Below are 10,574 nucleotides of genomic sequence, written 5' to 3' on the forward strand. Positions count from 1 at the left end.
TGTCCAACATAAATCAGAGTTTGGGCTCCATGATTTCAGTCAGATTGGGGTGACTGTAGCTCAGGAGGTGAGCAGGTCAGCTACTAGTCAGAAGCTTTGTGAATCAAACCCTGGCTGGCAAATGTACTGGGTAACGTACTAACCCAAGCTGCCCTCTGATGCATCCATCAGAGTGTGAAAGAAAGTATTTAAGCACAGAACAATGTGCTTGGTTGAATGAGGCATGTTGTAAAATGCTTTGTGTGCACAGAGTATCACAGAGAGCTATATAAGAACCAGTCCATTTACCACTGGGTAATTCATATAGTCTTCTTTTCCAGCGGCTGGAGGACAACATCACCATGTTTGTGAAGAACGAGCTGAAGAAGATCCAGAAGCTTCTGAGTCCAGATCACCCAGAAACTTAAAGAGCCAGATGGAGGATGAGGAGATGTTTGGAGGTGAGGATGAAGATGAAAGAAAGAGCTGCAGAGAAGCATTTCTGAAGATCACACTCCACTTCTTGAGGAGACTTAAGCAGCATGAGATGGCTGACCATCTGCAGAGCAGTAAGAAATTTCTCTAAAGACTGAATATTGATCTTTCCTAATAGCTCAAGAAATGGACCAATAGACATTCATCCTTTCAGGGTACTGAAAGGCTGTGATATTTTTGTGTAATATTTGTTTCTGAATTTCTTACCTTCAGAAATATTTGCTCACTCTGTAAACGTGAACTTAAAGCCCAACTGAAGAAGAAGTTCCAGTGTGTGTTTGAGGCATCGCTAAAGCAGGAAGCCCAACCCTCCTGAATCAGATCTACACAGAGCTCCACATCACAGAGGGAGGGACTGCAGAGGTCAATGATGAACATGAGGTCAGACAGATCGAAACAGCATCCAGGAAACCAGACAGAGCAGAAACACCATCAGACAAGAAGACATCTTTAAAGTCTCACCTGGAAGAGACGAACCAATCAGAACAGTGCTGACAAAGGGAGTGGCTGGCATTGGGAAAACAGTCTTAACACAGAAATACAGCCTGGACTGGGCTGAAGACAAAGCCAACCAGGACATCCAGTTCATATTTCCATTCACTTTCAGAGAGCTGAATGTGCTGAAGAGAAAAAGTTCAGCTTGGTGGAACTTGTTCATCACTTCTTTAATCAAACTAACCAATCAGGAATCTGCAGGCTTGAAGACTTCCAGGTTGTGTTCATACTTGATGGTCTGGATGAGTGTCGACTTAATTTGGACTTCAAGAAACTAAAATCCTGACTGAAACAACAAAGTCCACCTCATTGGATGAGCTGCTGACAACCTCATCAGAGGGAACCTGCTCCCTTCTGCTCGCCTTTGGATAACAACACGACCTGCAGCAGCCAATCAGATCCCTCCTCAGTGTGTCGACATGGTGACAGAGGTCAGAGGGTTCACTGACCCACAGAAGGAGGAGTACTTCAGGAAGAGATTCAGAGATGAGGAGCAGGCCAGCAGGATCATCTCCCACATCAAGAAAGCTCGAAGCCTCCACATCATGTGCCACATCCCAGTCTTCTGCTGGATCACTGCTACAGTTCTGGAGGATGTGCTGGAAACCAGAGAGGGAGGACAGCTGCCCAAGACCCTGACTGAGATGTACATCCACTTCCTGGTGGTTCAGGCCAAAGTCAAGAGGATCAAATATGATGGAGGAGCTGAGACAGATCCACACTGGAGTCCAGAGAGCAGGAAGATGATTGAGTCACTGGGAAAACTGGCTTTTGATCAGCTGCAGAAAGGAAACCTGATCTTCTATGAACCAGACCTGACAGAATGTGGCATCGATATCAGAGCAGCCTCAGTGTACTCAGGAGTGTTCACACAGATCTTTAAAGAGGAGAAACAACTGTACCAGAACAAGGTGTTCTGCTTTGTTCATCTCAGTGTTCAGGAGTTTCTGGCTGCTCTTCATGTCCACCTGACCTTCATCAACTCTGGACTCAATCTGCTGGAAGAACAACAAACAACGTCCATGTGGCCTAAATTATTTGATAAACCAAAACTCCAATCTCTCCACCAGTGTGCTGTGGACAAGGCCTTACAGAGCCCCAATGGACACCTGGACTTGTTCCTTCGTTTTCTCTTGGGTCTGAAGACTAATCAAACTCATTTGCAAGGCCTGGTGACACAGACAGGAAGTAGCGCACAGACCAATCGAGAAGCAGTCAAGTACATCAAGAAGAAGCTCAGTGAGAATCTGTCTGCAGAGAAAAGCATCAACCTGTTCCACTGTCTGAATGAACTGAATGATCGTTCTCTACTGGAGGAGATCCAACAGTCCCTGAGATCAGGACGTCTCTCCACAGATAACTGTCTCCTGCTCAGTGGTCAGCTCTGGTCTTCATCTTACTGTCATCAGAAAAAGATCTGGATGAGTTTAACCTGAAGAAATACTTTGCTTCAGAGGAGGCTCTTCTGAGGCTGCTGCCAGTGGTCAAAGTCTCTAAAAAAGCTCTGTAAGTTATAAAGTTTTTATTATTTATTTTGGTTGGTATGTTATGGAAAAACACACTGCCATCAACTTCTGTTTTGTTTTTGTCAAAATCCCTGTAATATAATCACTGTACCTTTATATACACGGGACTTGTATTAATGCTGCTGCCCTCTTGTGGCTAAAGTGTAATTATGTTATTGTTATTAGGGAGGATTTGAGAGAAACATGCCAAGTGAGTCAGCACCTTCGCTTTAGCTTAAAAATCCAAATTCTTATGTCATCAGTTATAGTTGCATGTATTCATTATCATAATTTAACCTTTATTATTGATGTCTTCAATTTATTTTGAGTAAACTAGCAATAATTTTATGGTTGTATTAAATAAATACATCACTAATGAATTATTTATTTCAGTAATGAATTAAAAATGTACATAATGAATTCAAAATATTGATAATGAATTATTTAATGATGTATTTATTTAATTCACGTTGCTACTCCTGGCCCTGCATCGCTGTTCATAAATACATTTTATTTGTCAACTTCACCCATCAAAGTCAGGGGCGGGGTTAATGCTGATCAAGTCAAAACCATTGCTTTGGTCTGGTGGGCGTTCTTTTAGTGGGCTTTTCTCAGTACTAAGTAGGCCCACACACCAGGGTTTGGACATGTGTGGACCCAAACTGTACTTAAACTTGACCCTTTTTTGTGTGTCACCAAATACACTTTAATATCTTCTAGACAAGAATGTAGTGGCATCACCTTTGACCTCTTTTGGCTCCAAACAGAAGTGACAGACTTGAGCAGGGTTCATTTAAAGGCTGACAGAAGTGGAGTGGTGACGGGGAGATGTTTGACAGGACAGTGTTTCAGCCTCCACAGGTTCATGTTGTGCTCCATCAGTCAGTAAAGATGAAGTCAGTGCTGATGAGGCTGTAGAGTGTGTGAGGGATGTGAATGAGGATGATGAAGATCTGATGATAGCAGATAAAAACAGGCTGCAGAGACTTTGAGCCATACAGGGCACACAGTGTGTGTACAGAACAGCTGAAATCATTCTGGAGGCCTCACTGGAATATGGAAGCATCACAGTACAGCTTCACTAAAGTCTCTGATATGAGATGAGAAATGAAGCAGCCAGAGCTTTTTCATGAGTGGAAATCCACGGTGACTGTGAGCTGCTGCTACAGCCTCCAGATTAGCCAGCAGCTCATCCTGCTCAACATTTTCTCACCAACTTTAATGGAAGTGTGATGTTTTCAGCTGGAGTGATGGTCAGGGTGGCCTCCCTCTCCTCTTCTTCTCCTCTTCCTCTTTCATTTGTAAAGCCACTTCTGCTGCTTTCATTCATTTGGAAGTCCTGTAGCTGAGTTTGGGAGAGACTAACAGCCTCGGCAGCAGAGGGGAGAAAGGCTGTAACACCACCACTTTACTCTGTTCTACCTGTCACATCATTTTATCAGGAAACAAATATGCTCCTGTTTTTACTATGTTTGTCTTGAAGCTGTAAGAAGATCACATGGTGCTTTTTATTATTGTGTTGGTTTGTTTCCTGTCTCTTGGATGGAGCCCAGCTGTGCGTGGCCCCTGGGCCTGTGGTCAGAGTGTGTGCTGGATAATCCGCCCAGGATGAGGCCAAACTGACACGGGATGAAATGTCTGTCACATAATTGAGCTTAGTGTAGTTTCATTTCTGCACAATTTAAAAACAACCAAAACTTTTTTCTGTCTTTTCTATGTTATACTGTAGACTTTCTTTGATACTGTGTCCAAAAGGAGCAGCTTTTACTTTGAAGGGGAGGCGTCTCTGTTTCCTCTTCAGGTTGGATGATGGAAGCAAATGAGTGTGTGATGTTCTTTCAGTGTTGCACTTTGTAGACGCTCCCTGAGCACTGGTCTCACAGCCAGCTGCACATAGAGACCAGTGTTGTTAGTCCAGGTCAGAAGATGACTTGTTGGAATGAAAATGAGCTTGTAGTTTGTCTGCTTTAATAATGTGACTGGAAAAAGGTGTTGGACTTCAAATATGTCCATTTCTTTCACACTTCACCTTTAAAAGTGAAGCCATGTGGTTCCTGGAAGGAAAAACATGACTTTTTCAAGTCTTTGTCCTGTTTTTATGAGAAATGTACGACTTTAATGTGAAACATTCAGAGTTTTTTCTCTTGTTGTGTTTGTTTGAAGCTGCTTCCTGTTGGCTTCAGCTGTTTGGAGTTTCCATTTTCTAAACTTCTACATTCTGAACCTTCTTCAGCTCTGAACAGATGATGAAACACTGAATGATTTCAAGCTCACACTTTGTCTAATAAACTTACATCTTTCATTCTTTATACAGATTGATCGACTGTGGTTTGTCAGAGATCAGCTGTGATTATCTGGCAGCAGCACTGAAGTCCAACCCCTCCCATCTGAGAGAGCTGGACCTGAGCATCAACGACAACCTGCAGGATTCAGGAGTGAAGCATCTGTGTGGTTTCCTGGAGAGTCCAGGATGTGGACTTGAAACTCTGAGGTCAGTCAGCATGTTTTAGTTGTGCTGAGATGAATATGATGTGAAAGTTGTGCTGACACTAAACTGCAGACATCAGGCTGATATTATACTGATCCACACTGAGGATCTTCATGGTAAAGTCTGTTTTCTTCTTCTCTGGTTTAGTCCATTGACTGCAGCAGAACAATGTTCACATTTCAAACAGTGAGACTCAACGTATGGCCCGCGGCCCACACGCGGCCTGCCCACCTTTCCTGATTCAGAGAGAGGGGACCCTGATTAACTGTGTAGTGTTCTTCCTCACAGTTCTAAGTATCAGACACAACAATGAATAATCCACAGCTGACTCTCTTTAGCAGGTCAAAGGTCACGGCACACAGCAGACAGTGGGAAATATTCTAATTCTGATCATTTATCAGCACATATCCATATGTATAAAACAAAGCTGACACTGTGAGACTTGATCAGAGGTGTGATCATCACAGCAGAGGCCTTTGTGTCAAAGTCACTGAGGATCAAACAGAAACACATGAAGCAGATTTTCCTCTTCTGGCTTTTTATAGCAGATAACCTTCAAAATATTCTGCAGTCGATCAAAAACTGAAGCAAACCATGAATCAACATGTGAACATGAGCTGATGCTGCTGAAGTGAAGCAAAGTTACAGAGGTTTGATTACAGACACAGCTGAGAGTTTGTAATCTGTCATCATTTTAAAAGGTTTCAATTTCTTCAGTATTGAACAGCAGAAATGAGGCTTTGTTTTCGGAGGCCGACAGCAGTGAACACAACAGCAGACTGGTGCGTAATAAGCAGTGAATAATGCAGAAAACAGATTTTTGAAGGTAAACTGTTCTTGAAGTACACTGAGAGAGAGAGAGCTGTGCAGGAAGTAAACGTCAAAGTCAGAGAGAATTCATGACGATGTTCATCAAACGTAAAGCGTAGTTTGGATCTTCTTTTGCTGCTGGTTCACTCAGTTTTGGTTGGAGACAGATGAAACCTGCAGCTTCAGGATCTGTGAGCTGTCCACTTTCAGCCCCGACGGCGTGTCCGTGTACGTGCCGTCGAGTGAACGATCCACGCTCTGTGTTTCCATCTTTGTGTGTTTAGCTGCTCTCATTTACTGTTTTACCTGTTTGCTTGTTGTTGAAATACTTTTGGGAGCTTTAACCTGAGATTCTGGCAAAATACATTTATATTAAACATCGATTCAGGATTGAATGAATCAACATCGCTTTATTCAAATTAAAACCATTTAAATAGGAAAATCCATTTTTTTACAGCCGCCTCTAATGCTGGGTAATGTCAGCTGGTCCATGTGCAGCTGGCTGTGAGGCTCAGGGAGCGTCTACAAAGTGCAACACTGAAAGAACATCATCCATAAATATTGAGGAATAACTGGACTCTCATACAGCGAGACTCAAATGCCTTTAAACATCAGCTTATCCTGCTGATCCAAGTCCAACACTGAGTTTGTAAAAACATGTTTGTCAATCATTTTGTTTGGTTTCGGAGGAAAATGATTCAATAACTTGCTGCTAATACACAACATTTCATCCTATTTCCTCATAACCCTCTTTTGTCTGACCATTTGATCCCATTTGAATTTGCAATAAAGGATCCACAGAGTTTGGTGACAATAATGACAGTAGATGTTTGTGTGAAAGTGCTGGAAGCAAATGAGTGTGTGATGTTCTTTCAGTGTTGCACTTTGTAGACGCTCCCTGAGCACTGGTCTCACAGCCAGCTGCACATAGAGACCAGTGTTGTTAGTCCAGGTCAGAAGATGACTTGTTGGAATGAAAATGAGCTTGTAGTTTGTCTGCTTTAATAATGTGACTGGAAAAAGGTGTTGGACTTCAAATATGTCCATTTCTTTCACACTTCACCTTTAAAAGTGAAGCCATGTGGTTCCTGGAAGGAAAAACACAACTTTTTCAAGTCTTTGTCCTGTTTTTATGAGAAATGTACGACTTTAATGGGAAACATTCAGAGTTTTTTCTCTTGTTGTGTTTGTTTGAAGCTGCTTCCTGTTGGCTTCAGCTGTTTGGAGTTTCCATTTTCTAAACTTCTACATTCTGAACCTTCTTCAGCTCTGAACAGATGATGAAACACTGAATGATTTCAAGCTCACACTTTGTCTAATAAACTTACATCTTTCATTCTTTATACAGATTGATCGACTGTGGTTTGTCAGAGATCAGCTGTGATTATCTGGCAGCAGCACTGAAGTCCAACCCCTCCCATCTGAGAGAGCTGGACCTGAGCATCAACGACAACCTGCAGGATTCAGGAGTGAAGCATCTGTGTGGTTTCCTGGAGAGTCCAGGATGTGGACTTGAAACTCTGAGGTCAGTCAGCATGTTTTAGTTGTGCTGAGATGAATATGATGTGAAAGTTGTGCTGACACTAAACTGCAGACATCAGGCTGATATTATACTGATCCACACTGAGGATCTTCATGGTAAAGTCTGTTTTCTTCTTCTCTGGTTTAGTCCATTGACTGCAGCAGAACAATGTTCACATTTCAAACCTTCAAAGAAGAAGAAAAATCCTCCACTGGATAATTCTCTGTGAAACTCTCCAACTCTTCATTCCACCTTAAAGTCTGTGTGACACTGAAATCCAAAGCAAAATGTGTGTTTGCTTTACAGACAGCAGTCCAACACAAACATACACACATCATCCAAAACACAGTCCAACATCCAAATCTCCTCCACTGCCAGCATGAATGATGGGAAAGAGAAGGAGGAACACTCTGACATTCAGGGTTAGAATGAGTTTCATGAAGCAGACTGTGAAGATCAAAAGCTGCATTAGAAGCTTACATGAATGAATGAGTGGACAGAAGTGGACAGAGATCATCTGAAGCACTTCAAAGGCTTTAAATCAGCACATTTCTCTTTATTCTTTATCAACTCTGTTAGTTTCTCTCAGTTTTCTGTGGAATGAAGCTAACAGCAGGCTAATAAGATGCTGACCAATAGGTTTCTATTAAAGGTTGTCATTTGTATCTGAAAAAGTGCTTTGGCTCAGCAGGGATCAGCTTACAGGTAGAATACAGCTGCTGGATGGGATTAGCATGTCATAGCTATCTACCAAACTGCTAACTGGGGGATTTCAGGCCATCTATGGATCATTTTTGCTAACTGTTTATTCAGCTGAGGCTCACAGGGCTGCAGCCTGTGCCCTAGCTGTCATAGGGCAAGAGGCGTGGTCCACCTGCACAGGTGAGCAGTCCATCACAGGGCCAACAGAGAGAGAGAGAAGCACTCTCTCACATCCACACCTACAGCCAATTTAGAAGCACCAATGAACCTAAGCAGCATTTCATTGGACTGTGGGAGAACATCCAACCTCCACAGAAAGGCCAACAAGCTTCAACCTACAACCTTCTTGCTTTAAGGCACTAGTGCTAACCACTTTTCCCCATTTCAGCCCAAATCCTGCATCTTCCTGTTTCTGACTCCAGGCCAGCTCCACTAACACTTTCTCATCAGACACTGCCACCTAGTGGAGGAAGTCTTAGTTCCATTTGAAGCTTCAGATTACACTTAGTTCCTTTACAAAGAGGTGGAGGTGGTGGGGCCACAGCACCATCATCACTGAGTGCCATAGGACACTTAACCTTTGTTTCCATATGCTGGGAACTTCCTGTTGTTCCAAGGAGGACAGGAAAATGTGTGAAAACCTCCCAGTCAGTTCCTCACAGCACACTTCAATCATTTCCCTCCCACAGCATCAGGACCAGGGCTTTTTCTCTCTTTGGTCCCACTAAGAGATTTCCACACAAACACCTCATCAGTGGGACTCTCAGAGCTACCAGCCCTTTGCTACAATCACAAAGCTCTTCATTGAAATCAATGATATCAAAGCTGGAATCCAATGAGTCCAAGTCTTCTGCTGATTCAGCATCACATTCATCTTTGCTCCTTGTTCTGCATCCCCACCATGGACTTCATTCCTTTCCAAGCCAGCCTTGAGTGTCCTTTATTCAGCTCATCCTCTGCTTTACTTTTACACCTGATTTTAGCTGCTTTATCTCTCTTTCAACAAGTTTCTGTGCCTCAATCTTTTTCTTCTCTCCCTCATAACAAGACAGCTTCTTCTGCCTGAGAACATGTTGGAGTGATTTACTAATCCAGGGCTGCTTATTGGGGAAAATACTTCCTGTTTTCAAAGTAATCCCCATTTTCCCCAGAAAGAAATGTCAGTAGAAATCGATGATCTAAGTGAGAACATGAGCCTTTAAAAAGTCCCAGTGGGTGCAGTCAAAGCAGTCCCTCAGTCCCAGTATAGAGTCTTTGATCCAGACTGGAACAACTGTGTGCCCAGTTTGAGCTCTCGTCAGTCGTGTGACCTGACAGACCCAGAGGGGCCATCACATCACATTTAGAAGCTCCCCTAATGGAGCCACAACACATGTCCAACACTTAGTCTGTCTTGTTGGACCAACTGGAAGAAATGATTCAAGGACTTAGTCACAGAACAGAGATTCAAATCTCCAAAATCCAACTGGCTGCATCAGGACATATAGTCTGAAACTCTGCACAATTTCCTGTTTGAAGCTGCTTCCTGTTGGCTTCAGCTGTTTGGAGTTTCCATTTTCTAAACTTCTACATTCTGAACCTTCTTCAGCTCTGAACAGATGATGAAACACTGAATGATTTCAAGCTCACACTTTGTCTAATAAACTTACATCTTTCATTCTTTATACAGATTGAGTTTTTGTGGTTTGTCAGAGATCAGCTGTGATTATCTGGCAGCAGCACTGAAGTCCAACCCCTCCCATCTGAGAGAGCTGGTCCTGTGGGGAAACAACCTGAAGGATCCAGATGTGAAGCAGCTGTCTGATCTTAAGCAGAGTCCAGACTACAGACTTGAGACTCTGGAGTAAGTAGAGTGATGGAGTGAGTGGGTGGTGCTGTCAGCAATATTGTACTAAACACAGTCAGCATGAAACAAAGATCCAGTGTTTCCTGTAAAGCTGCAGCTTCTCAGTGAAGCTGTGAGAGGAGAATGGTGACAGGCTTCAGGATTGGACACAAACACTTCCTGTTTCTGACCTTTATGGTCACCATAGTAACGGCTAACGCACTCTGATCAAACACTGTCAACAGCCAATCAGCTCTCTGAACAGAGCAGCACGCAGACCAATGACTGCATTCATTTCCAAGTTTAAAGCAGTGAAGAACACAGTCTGTAGGTGAGGAAGAATTTAGTGAGAGCAGATGTTTGGATGGAATTCCTCCAGTTAACAGCTGGAACCGTCCATCTGGATTGTTGGGCTTGTTGTTGGGGTTCCTACAGAGCTCAGAGTGGACACACCAAGGTTCTTCTAATGAATGAAAGTCCAAACTCAAACTAGGAGGGAAAAACATTTTCATCAACTTCAATAAAAATCCAAAGATTAGAAAAAGTGAAGCAACAATGAGTCCTAGTACAGTCCCAGCACTGAAGTCCCTGCTGCTCTTTATACTGGATGTGCTGCATCACTGACTGACAGCTGATGAAGAGTCTCTGGAAACACTCGTTTATCTCCTCTGCTCTTCCTTCTTCTCTCTGCAGGTGGTGATGATGATGGTAAACAGGACGGTGTGTGTGCTGAGAGAGGAGGAGCTGTGTCCT

The 10,574-nt window shown here is 43.0% G+C and overlaps 1 long non-coding RNA gene across 1 annotated transcript; it reads left to right on the plus strand.

The window, feature by feature from the left end:
• The first annotated feature begins 4,917 nt into the window (after positions 1–4,917).
• LOC112843725 (uncharacterized) lies at positions 4,918–10,574 on the plus strand. Its single transcript, XR_003216199.1, has 3 exons — positions 4,918–4,965; positions 9,666–9,839; positions 10,515–10,574. It is a non-coding gene; the product is annotated as an uncharacterized LOC112843725 (long non-coding RNA).

Source organism: Oreochromis niloticus, linkage group LG3 (genome assembly GCF_001858045.2).
Source record: "Oreochromis niloticus isolate F11D_XX linkage group LG3, O_niloticus_UMD_NMBU, whole genome shotgun sequence".
NCBI lineage: Eukaryota > Metazoa > Chordata > Actinopteri > Cichliformes > Cichlidae > Oreochromis > Oreochromis niloticus.